Genomic DNA, 12,552 nt, shown 5'->3' with positions numbered 1-12,552 from the left:
GTATTACAACTTAAATGTCACTGGTAGTCTGGGATATCGATTTGGTTTACTTTGAACAACTTCTTGACCCAATGAAATTTCTATATTTTTGAAAGTAGAATAAGCGAATAAGTCAATATTTCCGATTGAAAAACGAACTTTTTTTCAGGGAACGTTAGGCAGACCATTCTTTTTGCATTACAACCTACATAGTACTGGTAGTCTGGGATATCAGTTTGGTTCGCTTTAGGCAACTCTAAGATCCGATAAAAGTCGACTATTTTTGAAAATTCAATAAGCGAAAAAGTGAATATTTCCGTATAAATTACTAACTTTTTTTGTATGAATGTTAGGCCGACCAATCTTCTTGTATTACAACTTAAATGTCACTGGTAGTCTGGGATATCGATTTGGTTCACTTTGAACAACTCCTTGACCCGATGAAATTTCTATATTTTTGAAAATAGAATAATCGAATAAGTCGATCTTTCACATTGAAAGCTAACTTTTTTTCTAGGAACGTTAGTCCGATCATTCTTTTTTAAATATAGTCAAAAATTCCAAAAGCCCTCAACCAATGCCAACAGGAAAATCTGGTTGTTTCCCGAACTATTACCCGTTGGCATTGAGGCACCCGTCTCAATTTTTGAATAATTTTAAAATTTTTTTTTACCTTTTTGACTGGATGGCCTTCCTCCTTGCAATCTCCTGGATTCCTCTTTGGAATTTTGTAAGATGACAGGAAAGAAGAGCTCATAACTTAAGCTGAAAAAAACCAACAATAAATTCACACACAAAATTTTAAAATTATTTAAAATTAATTATTCGAATTAATCGGAAATTAACGTACGAAAATCTAACTCTTTTTCTACGCAAGCTATAGCAAAAATTCTTTCTGTTTCACAATCTAGTTACCCATGGGATACTTGATACCGAGTTTGGTTTGATTTGAACAACTCCTTGACCCGATAAAATTTAACTATTTTTAAAAATAAAGTCAGCGAAAAAGTCGAAATTTCCGTGTGAGATATCTTCTTTTTTTGTAGGGCAGTAAGGCTAACCATTCTTTTTGCACTACAACCTACATACTACTGGTAGTCTGGGATAACAATTTGGTTCACTTTGAACAACTCCTTGTCCGATAAAATTTCACTATTTTTTGAAAATATAATACGGAATAATAAGCGAATAAGTCGATATTTCGATTGAAATACGAACTTTCTTTCTAGGCAAGCTATACCAAAAATGCTTTTTGTTTTACACTTTAGGTACACATGGGATACTTCATACCGAGTTTGGTTCGATTTGGACAACTCCTTGATCCAATAAAAATTCTATATTTTTGAAAATAGAATAAACGAATAATAAGTCGAAATTTCCGATTGAAATTCGAACTTTATTTCTAGGAAAGTTAGGCGGACCATTCCTTCTGCATTACAACCTAAATAGTACTGGTAGTCTGGTATATCAATTTGGTTCACTTTGAACAACTCCTTGTCCGATAAAATTTCACTATTTTTTTGAAAATATAATACGGAATAATAAGCGAATAAGTCGATATTTCCGATTGAAATACGAACTTTTTTCTAGGCAAGCTATACCAAAAATTCTTTTTGTTTTACACTTTAGGTACACATGGGATACTCCATACCGAGTTTGGTTCGATTTGGACAACTCCTTGATCCGATAAAAATTCTATATTTTTGAAAATAGAATAAGCGAATAATAAGTCGAAATTTCCGATTGAAATACGAACTTTATTTCTAGGAAAGTTAGACGGACCATTCCTTCTGCATTACAACCTAAATAGTACTGGTAGTCTGGTATATCAATTTGGTTCACTTTGAACAACTCCTTGTCCGATAAAATTTCACTATTTTTTTGAAAATATAATACGGAATAATAAGCGAATAAGTCGATATTTCCGATTGAAATACGAACTTTTTTTCTAGGAAAGTTAGGCGGACCATTCTTTTTGCATTACAACCTTAATAGTACTGGTAGTCTGGTATATCAATTTGGTTCACTTTGAACAACTCCTTGTCCCGATGAAAAATACTATATTTGAAAATAAATTATTTGAAATAATAGCAAATTTCCGTATGAAATACTAACTTTTTTCCTAGGCAAGCTATACCAAAAATTCTTTTTGTTTTACTCTTTAGGTACACATGGGATACTCCATACCGAGTTTGGTTTGATTTGGACAACTCCTTGATCCGATAAAAATTCTATATTTTTGAAAATAGAATAAGCGAATAAGTCGAAATTTCCGATTGAAATACGAACTTTTTTTCTAGGAAAGTTAGGCGGACCATTCCTTCTGCATTACAACCTAAATAGTACTGGTAGTCTGGTATATCAATTTGGTTCACTTTGAACAACTCCTTGTCCGATAAAATTTCACTATTTTTTTGAAAATTCAATACGGAATAATAAGCGAATAAGTCGAAATTTCCGATTGCAATACGAACTTTTTTTCTAGGAAAGTTAGGCGGACCATTCTTTTTGCATTACAACTTTAATAGTACTGGTAGTCTGGTATATCAATTTGGTTCACTTTGAACAACTCTTTGTCCCGATGAAAAAAACTAAATTTGAAAATTAATTATTTGAAATAATAGCAAATTTCTGTATGAAATACTAAATTTTTTCCTAGGCAAGCTATACCAAATATTCTTTTTGTTTTACTCTTTAGGTACACATGGGATACTCCATACCGAGTTTGGTTCCATTTGGACAACTCCTTGATCCGATAAAAATTCTATATTTTTGAAAAAAGAATAAGCGAATAAGTCGAAATTTCCGATTGAAATACGAACTTTTTTTCTAGGAAAGTTAGGCGGACCATTCCTTCTGCATTACAACCTAAATAGTACTGGTAGTCTGGTATATCAATTTGGTTCACTTTGAACAACTCCTTGTCCGATAAAATTTCACTATTTTTTTGAAAATACAATACGGAATAATAAGCGAATAAGTCGAAATTTCCGATTGAAATACGAACTTTTTTTCTAGGAAAGTTAGGCGGACCATTCTTTTTGCATTACAACCTTAATAGTACTGGTAGTCTGGTATATCAATTTGGTTCACGTTGAACAACTCCTTGTCCCGATGAAAAATACTATATTTGAAAATAAATTATTTGAAATAATAGCAAATTTCCGTATGAAATACTAACTTTTTTCCTAGGCAAGCTATACCAAAAATTCTTTTTGTTTTACTCTTTAGGTACACATGGCATACTCCATACCGAGTTTGGTTCGATTTGGACAACTCCTTGATTCGATAAAAATTCTATATTTTTGAAAATAGAATAAGCGAATAAGTCGAAATTTCCGATTGAAATACGAACTTTTTTCTAGGAAAGTTAGGCGGACCATTCCTTCTGCATTACAAGCTAATTAGTACTGGTAGTCTGTTATATCAATTTGGTTCACTTTGAACAACTCCTTGTCCGATAAAATTTCACTATTTTTTTGAAAATATAATACGGAATAATAAGCGAATAAGTCGAAATTTCCGATTGAAATACGAACTTTTTTTCTAGGAAAGTTAGGCGGACCATTCTTTTTGCATTACAACCATAATAGTACTGGTAGTCTGGTATATCAATTTGGTTCACTTCGAACAACTCCTTGTCCCGATGAAAAATACTAAATTTGAAAATTAATTATTTGAAATAATAGCAAATTTCTGTATGAAATACTAAATTTTTTCCTAGGCAAGCTATACCAGAAATTCTTTTTGTTTTACTCTTTAGGTACACATGGGATACTCCATACCGAGTTTGGTTCCATTTGGACAACTCCTTGATCCGATAAAAATTCTATATTTTTGAAAAAAGAATAAGCGAATAAGTCGAAATTTCCGATTGAAATACGAACTTTTTTTCTAGGAAAGTTAGGCGGACCATTCCTTCTACATTACAACCTAAATAGTACTGGTAGTCTGGTATATCAATTTGGTTCACTTTGAACAACTCCTTGTCCGATAAAATTTCACTATTTTTTTGAAAATATAATACGGAATAATAAGCGAATAAGTCGAAATTTCGATTGAAATACGAACTTTTTTCTAGGAAAGTTAGGCAGACCATTCCTTTTGCATTACAACCTTAATAGTACTGGTAGTCTGGTATATCAATTTGGTTCACTTTGAACAACTCCTTGTCCCGATGAAAAATACTATATTTGAAAATTAATGATTTGAAATAATAGCAAATTTCCGTATGAAATACTATCTTTTTTCCTAGGCAAGCTATACCAAAATTGATACTCCATACCGAGTTTGGTTCCATTTGGACAACTCCTTGATCCGATAAAAATTCTATATTTTTGAAAAAAGAATAAGCGAATAAGTCGAAATTTCCGATTGAAATACGAACAGACCGAATGGGTATCGACCAGATCAAACAGACGCCCGAAAAACTTGTTCCCACCAACTACATCCCCAACATGAGGTGCACAAAAACCCAGTGGGGGGAAAACCGACTAACCGGCGTCTCAACGGGGCAGGGGGGTGTGCACCTCATGCGGGCCCGAGGCCCTCCCTTAGAATAATAGTATTATATAAATATAAACCAAAAAAAATTTACATAATGAGTTTAAACATTGTCCTCTGTAACTGGTGACACGTCCTCTGTGACACGTCCTCTGTGACACGTCCTCTGTGACACGTCCCTGTCAATCCCCAAGTCACAGGGTCAGTTCTCCTGTTTCAGCAGGTCAAAATGGTGGTATCTTTAACAGTCAATATTTCAAAACTGGCTGAACAAAAGACAACCAAACTGGGACCAACAACAGTACTCCTTAAGATACGCTTTATGTCAAAAGATCATCCAAATCGGTCCATTTTTCGAGGAGATATTGCAAAGTTAAGGTACCGTACCAATCTCGTCAGAAACGAGGAGAGGTGACTTGCAGACCAAAAATTGACCACCTAAACTACGGAAAACGCCCTATAAAATATATATGGGGAGAATCCTCATTATCTGTGGAGTCTAAGGAACTAATACTCGGGGCTAAATTCGTCTTTTTTGTTGGTCTCACATGTACATACCCGAAATGTACCGGACACGAATTGGTAAAAATGGGGGTATGTGTCCTGGCCAATTTCTCGAAAACGGCTGAACGAAAACAAACGCCCTTACTACCAACTGTAGCACTGCTTGGGATACGCATCATATTAAAAAATGAGCCCAATCGGTGCACTCTTCAAGGAGTTATAGCAAAAATAAGGTACCGTACCAAATGACCAAATAGTACAAGTACGGGTCACGTATCCCTAAAATTGACCACCCGAACTACCGAAAACTACATACAAAATATATATGGGGAGACTCCCCACTAACTGGGGATTCTAAAACACTAACATTTGTAACATAGTTCAAAGATTCAAGGTGTCAATGGTGTCAACCGGATGGTGTCAACCGCTTCTGGGGCTAAAACCGAGGGCAAGTTTAGTGGCCGTTTTCTCTGAAACGGCGTAACAAAAAAAACACCCTTAATACAGTTTGTAGCACTGCTTGAGATATGCATCATATTAAAAAATGAGCCCAATCGGTTCACTCTAGAAGAAGTTATAGCAAAAAGAAGGTACCCTGCCAAATGCTCAATAAAGCAAGGTGACCGCTGTTCAGAGCCAAAGTTCAACGTCAGAACTACATAAAACACCATATAAAATATATATAGGGATACTCCCCACTAACTGAGGATTCTAAAACACTAACACTTGTTGGGTAAAACGCATGTTTTGTTGTACCGAAATTTGGGTCACCCAGAATAGCCCGAAAATTCGAACTATTTCAACTTTGAACATTAATAACTTTTTGATTAGGCCGATTTGGGAAACCAACCAAATAATGCAAGCAAGAAGAGTTCAGTGCTAACAAAATGCGACTACTCCCGTTTAATTTGGTCCAGTACTTTAGGAGATATTAACAAAATTCTGTTCTGTACCCCATTTTCTGGGCTAAAATCGAAGCCCAAGATCTCCGGAACCGACGTAAAACAACGTGAAACAGCGTTCCCGGCGTATTTGTGGGTGTAATTCTGGTCCAATTCCACGTTCTAGGTCACGGCAAACCTTCATGGTGAGGTAGGACAAAATTTCCCACCTCACCATGAAGGTTATGATGTTTTGGGTGTTTTGACATAAAACAACATCCACATAATTTTGATGAGATCGTGAAAAAAGATAAATTGTTGAATTAACCCCATTATTTGATACGAATAGCTTCAACAACTTAAACAATGTCTAGAAAAGACAAAACGCACGCCAAAAATCATGTTCAATTGCACAACCCAACACACAGTCACAAAATTTTTAAAAAAAATGTTTTTCCGCATTCAAAATTGAATAATTGTTCGAAAGAATATCTTCAGAACTGTGACTAGCCATTCCCGAGAAGAACGTCCTAACAGCAACTGATGCCAAAAATCACTCGTTTTGGTCAAAAATTGAATGAGAAATTGGAAAAAGTACAAACTTAAGTTCATTTCTCGATGTGATAAAACAAGTTTTTTCCTCCGCAAATGCAAATTGTGCTTGGATATCTTGTTTACCTTTTTGTTTACCCTTTATCTTGTTGCAAATTTTCTTGTTTACCTGGTTTTCTTTTCTCTGAAGGCTGTGATTGAAGTACAAGATCAAAATAAAAAGAAAGAAACTTTTTATCCTGAAACAATCAGCTCGTAACAAAATTGCTAATTGACCAAAAAAAGCGATTTGACCGGTTTCCGAGCCAAATTTGACTGCCTCAATTCCATAGACTACTATGCAATAAAAATATGGGGAAACTCCCCTCTAACTGAGGATTCCAAAACACTATCATTTGTTGGGCAATTCGCGTGCTTTGTTGTACCAAAAGTTGAGTCTATCAAGATAGCCCAAAAATTCGACTTTTTTCAAATATAAACATTAATAACTTATTGATTAGGACGATTTGAGAAACCAATCAAACACGGCAAGCAAGAACGGTTTAGTGCTAACAAAATGCGACTACTTCCGTTTATTTTTGTCTGGTACTTCAGCAGATATTAACAAAATACTGTTTTGTACTCCCTTTTTTGGGCTAAAAGCGAAGCCAGAATCTCGGGAACTGACGTAAAACAACGTGAAAAAGATTTTCCGGCGTATTTGTGGTTGTGATTCTGGTGCATTTTGACGTTTTGGATCACGGAAAACCTTTATGGGGAGGTGAAAAACGATTCCCACCTCACCATGGGGGCTATGATGTTTTGAGTAGTTTTGACAAAAAAAACAACACACTCAAACATACACAGAAATTTGTTGAAATTGTTTGAAATGAAAAATTGTTGAATTAACTATGAAACTCAGTAAAACTGGCTTCATGAACAAGAGCATGATGGCAAAAACGAAAATTAATTAGGGTGAAGGACATATCATTGAGGTTTAAACACTCCAACTACAAAAACAAAAAAAAAACGGAAAGTTTCGACTTGCATCAAAATAACATGCTGAAAAGCAAGAGCAGATTAACCAAGGTTTAAGAAGAGCTCGGCTAATTCTGAATGCATAGCTGATTAGAGAAATGAAAGCAAAATTGACAAAAAAATGGCACAATATCTGAAAAATGGTATTGCTTTTGTTATTTCGTAATAGATAATCATCTTAAAAACCACGCAAGACTGATTGGTTAATCATTTGAAAAAAGGTTTTCAGATGACTCAAAGGGTCTGTTTAGAGCTTTTAATTATAACCTGATAGTGATTACCAAAGAAGCCAAAGTGTTGAAAGAAATCAATTTGTTGAGAGAAGGTACCAAATGACATAATTTCCCTCCCGAGTTTCAAGTTTCGCTAAAATAGACCATCATTTTGTTGCTTTTGAAATTTTATTCTGTTATCCTAAAATTAATGGCTCCCGTTGGTTTAGAGAACAAGTTCAATGGATCATAGCTAAAGTTTTCAGTGATACACGTATTAATTAAATGGCTTCAACACTTTCTTCTCGCAAATTTCTACAGAATTTTTACTTTTTGCCTGTTTTTGTTGTTTTTTTTGATAGCCATAACACATATTGTGATGTGCTATTGATTACCTATGCACGAAAAACTTCTTTTTACCCACATTGTGGCGTAACTGTGCGTATTCATTGACTTCCGTTGAAAGCTATTGAGTTTAATGGCGGTTAAGTCTTCAAAAATAATTTTTTTGCTGTAATTTTTTTGAACATTAATCGATCTTTAAATTATATTCGTGAACTGTAAGTCAGTCTCAGTAATAACCAAACAATTTTTTCAACAAAAATTAAAATATTTAGCGGTTTCAACTTCTAACTATTGTTTTTTGACTTCGATCAAAATTTAATTTTTTTCGTAAATTTGGTTCCTTTTGAAATCTTATTGCATTATCCTAATTTGGGTAATTCCTATTGGCTCATAGATGTTGTTCAATGGATCGTGAAAAAAATTTTCAGGAAAAAACTTATGTTTTAATTGGCTTCGATTGTTTTCTCTCACACTTTTCCACTGATTTTTTGGTTTTTGCCTGTATTTGATGTTGTTTTCATAGTCAACGACTTGTTGTATTGTCTTACTGATGATTTTGGAGTGACAAACATCCTTGTCGTCACATTGGGACATAATGTAGCGTATTTGATGGCTTTTGTTGAAAGCAATTGAATTTTATGTCAATGAAACTACGGTTTTTTTCAATGAAACTAAAATTTTGTCGTTTTGTTGTATTTTTTATTCCATACGACTTTTGTTGATGGGTTATCGATGTAACTTATATATGGGGATATGTATATATATATATATATATATATATATATATATATATATATATATATATATATATAGATATTAGGGGATTTCCTCCCATGTCTCAGGAATCTAATTAAGTTTTATGATGTTGGATGGGCCATAAAAGTCTATGTTCTTGGATATGGTATCCAAGACACCCTAAATTTTTTTTCACGAGTACTTTTTAAATCTCCTTTTTTATCGTCTGAAAGCCGCATAGGACGTTGTTAAAATCATTTTTGTGTCAAAAAAAGATGGTGCACAAAAAAAGTTTTATGATCTTGGATGGGCCATAAAAGTCTATGGTCTTGGATATGGTATCCAGGACACCATAAAGTTTTTTTTCACGAGTAATTTTAAAATCTCATTTTTATCGTCTGAAACCCGCATAGGACGTTGTTAAAATCCTTTTTGTGTCAAAAAAAGATGGTGCACAAAAAAAATTTTATGATCTTGGATGGGCCATACAAGTCTAATGTCTTGGATATGGTATCCAAGACACCATAGAAAAAAAAATTTTTTTGTTGAAGGCCAATGGCAACTACGATACATTTGTTGTACTACGTGGTCCAAAAGACGTCATTTGAGATCACCTTTAAGTTTTTGTATGGTCTTATGTATGGTATCAAAGAAGCCATACAACCATACATGTCTTACTTATGGTTTCCAAGAAACATTTATGGTGGTCATCCCGGGAATCTCTTTGCAACTTTATAGTTACATGTTTCCAGAAAACTTTTTTGCTTTCAATTCAATTTGCCACTACAGACGCCTTGCTGTTGCAGTAAAATCTGTCGAAAATAATTGATTGCTTCAATAAATGTAAGGTTATTTTTGAGTAATTGTGCCGACTCCACTTGTGGGGGGAGGAACTATATACTCAAATGGGTTTTTCTGTTCATACAATTTTGGCCGATCGATTTATTCAACGTAGAGAAATGTGAGTGGTATAATTAAAAAGCTCGTCCAGCGTTGAATTCAAAATAAATTTTTTTTTTTGAATTTCGTTTTTTTTCGAGAAGCTATCGAGGTTGTGTGAACACGTAATATTTGCATGATTTTGTTCCTTTTTAGCGTAAATTTTGTTCAAATTAAGGCTTTTCTATTAAAAAAAAAATGATTTCATTTCAAATTATTTTTCACGCAACAAAAGGAATAATTTTGTGTTACAAATAGAGCGATAACAAGGCTTGTTCTGGTCTCATGAGGAAGTTTAATATAACAAAAACACAAATGTAATTTGACAGCTGTTTTTTTTATAAAACTTTTCCTATTCAATTTTGTTTTTTTAATCACTTAGAGACCAGTCAGTTTTCATATCGAGGTTTTGTTAACAACAAATTTCAATTTTAGTCAAATGATACCCAAAAATTTTCCTTTTAAGGAATCGCTGATTTTTTTGTCTTCGACTTTGAGTTTTCGAAACTCTTAATGAAATTTTTATTTTCATTCTGAGATTTTACTAAAATTGGGGAAAACTATTGAATAGATTGAATAACAAAAAATGCAATCGTCCTCCTAATGTGCTTTAGGTAAACCTATATAGTGCTTTGAGTGGACCGCTAATGGCTGTTAAGCCATTGAAAATTAAATTTGCGAAATTTTTTTTGAACCCCAACCGATATTAAAATTATTTTCATGATTAGTTAGTCAGCCTCAGTTTTTTCAGTCCCGGTTTCTTTTTACTGCAACTAAAAATAATCTGCTAAGCAGTTTTATCTAATAACTATTGGTTTTGTGAGTTCGATAACAAGGGTTTTCATAATTTCACAAAAAGTGGCTTTTTTGTACTTTTGGTGCCTTTTGAAATCTTATCTCATTATCCTAAAATTGATAGTTGTCATTGGCTTAGACAAGACGTCCAATTGATCATCTATAAAGATTTCCGAGAAAAGATTATTTGTTTAAATGGCTTCGACACTTTCTTTTCGCATTTCTGTTGGATTTTTTTTTTTTGGTTTTCGACTCTATTTATCGTTTTTTTTATAATCATAGAACCTATTGTGATGTCTTATTGATAAAATATTGACGAAAAACGTTCTTGTCTTCCTATTGAGGCATAACGTAGTGTATTCTTTGACTTCCGTTGAAAGTTGATAACTTATGGTTGTCAAACATTCTTGCCTTCTCATTAAGGCATAACTTGTCGTATCCTTTTACTTCCGTTGAAAGCTACTGAAATTAATGGCGTTGATATAACGGGTTTTTTCTCAAAAATTGAGTGATTTTTTTTTACATTTGTTGGTACTTGTTGATTTTTTGAAGTCATTTTGTAAAAAAAAGAAGAGCCCCATTGCTGTGAAAAAAAATTATGAGATTAAAAAAATACCGTTTTTTTTATTGGCTTCGACACTTTTCTCCCTCATTTTTTTAGTTTGCTTTTTTTTTGCCTTTTTTAAGTTCTTCATTAAGTCGTAAAAAATCATAGGCTTCTAAAGAATGATGTAACTCAATGCAGTCAGTTAACAGCGAATAGTATTAAAGTTCATGATATTTGTCGTTTTCAAAGATTTCTTAATACTTTTCATTTTTTTTTCTTTTCGTCAACTTGTAATTTATTCTCATCCAATTCAATGTAATTCAAAAACTATTTTTCCAATGATATTATGTCGTAATTGGTGTTTTTTTGTTGGACAGTATGCGTTTCCAAAATAGTTTTTTGAGTTGTCAATATTTGTGTTTCTTTTTCTCTTCTCTTAGCACATTTGCTAAAAAGTTTTTTGCTTATTTTGTTTTTTGTATTCTTCTCGTAGTCTTGCTAATGGCAGATCTTGTTAGCGCTGTAATAAGGCATGGTATTATGTAATTCAATTAGTAGTTCGGTTTTGTAACGACTTTTATCTAATCTAAAAACTCAAATATCTATTTTTAATTATCTCATCGTTAGGTTGACAATTAAGTCAAAAATGTAGATGAGTTCAGGTCAGAACATTCGCTGCTAACGCACATTAATGAGTATTCTTGCTAAATACAAAAACCGAGATGATCTGTTTATAACTTTGGTTCCTAACAAGTTTTCTGCAGAGGTTTAGCTATTGCAGTAAAATTCACTGAAAAAAATTCTGGGACTCAGATGCTAAAATAGAGGGCATCGTGTGTCATAAACGTGAACTGAAAGCAAAGGGGAAGCAGAAATCCCAAAATACCCCAAAAACGGTGTAAAATATGCATAACAAACGTGATAACCTCTAAATCATTCTTAAAAGAACGCAATAGAGAGGGGTAAAACAAAGCTCTAAAAACAGAACAGATGTTATTTAAAACGAAGGGTAATGTTTTAGTAATTGAATTTAATAATACCATTCTTAAAAAATTTGTTAAGTTGTTCTCAGAAACGTGATAAAGTATTATTGCGAAAGCTTAGCTGTTGCAACGTAATCTTTTGAAAACAATGGATATCTTAAGATTAGGTTAGGGATTTTGTCATCATATCATAGGCTTAAGATTGGACGCACTCTAAACCTAAAGATATGAGGTTATCAATATTTAGAGTTTTATCATTATGTGCTTTTCTATCAATATGTGCTTTTTAATCAATATGTGCTTTTTTTGTTTTTGTTAAGATTCGAAGCAAACATTTTGAATGCCATGGCAGTGAATTTAGTGAAAAAAATTGCGAAACATAAAGTAAATTCAATTCAAACGAAACAAAATTTTGAAGTTATCCTCCTTACAAAGAGACGCAAGGGAACAGGTTAAATATACAAAAAGTGCTCTTAAAATACACTGGTGGCAATTTATCAGATTTCTCATCACCAATTCTTTTTTGAGTCAAGGAAATTGTCTATGCGTATTTATAATCT

Source organism: Convolutriloba macropyga, chromosome 10, assembly GCF_964194025.1.
Source record: "Convolutriloba macropyga chromosome 10, txConMacr16.3, whole genome shotgun sequence".
In the NCBI taxonomy this organism is placed as follows: domain Eukaryota; kingdom Metazoa; phylum Xenacoelomorpha; order Acoela; family Convolutidae; genus Convolutriloba; species Convolutriloba macropyga.
This window is presented reverse-complemented; position numbering follows the sequence as displayed.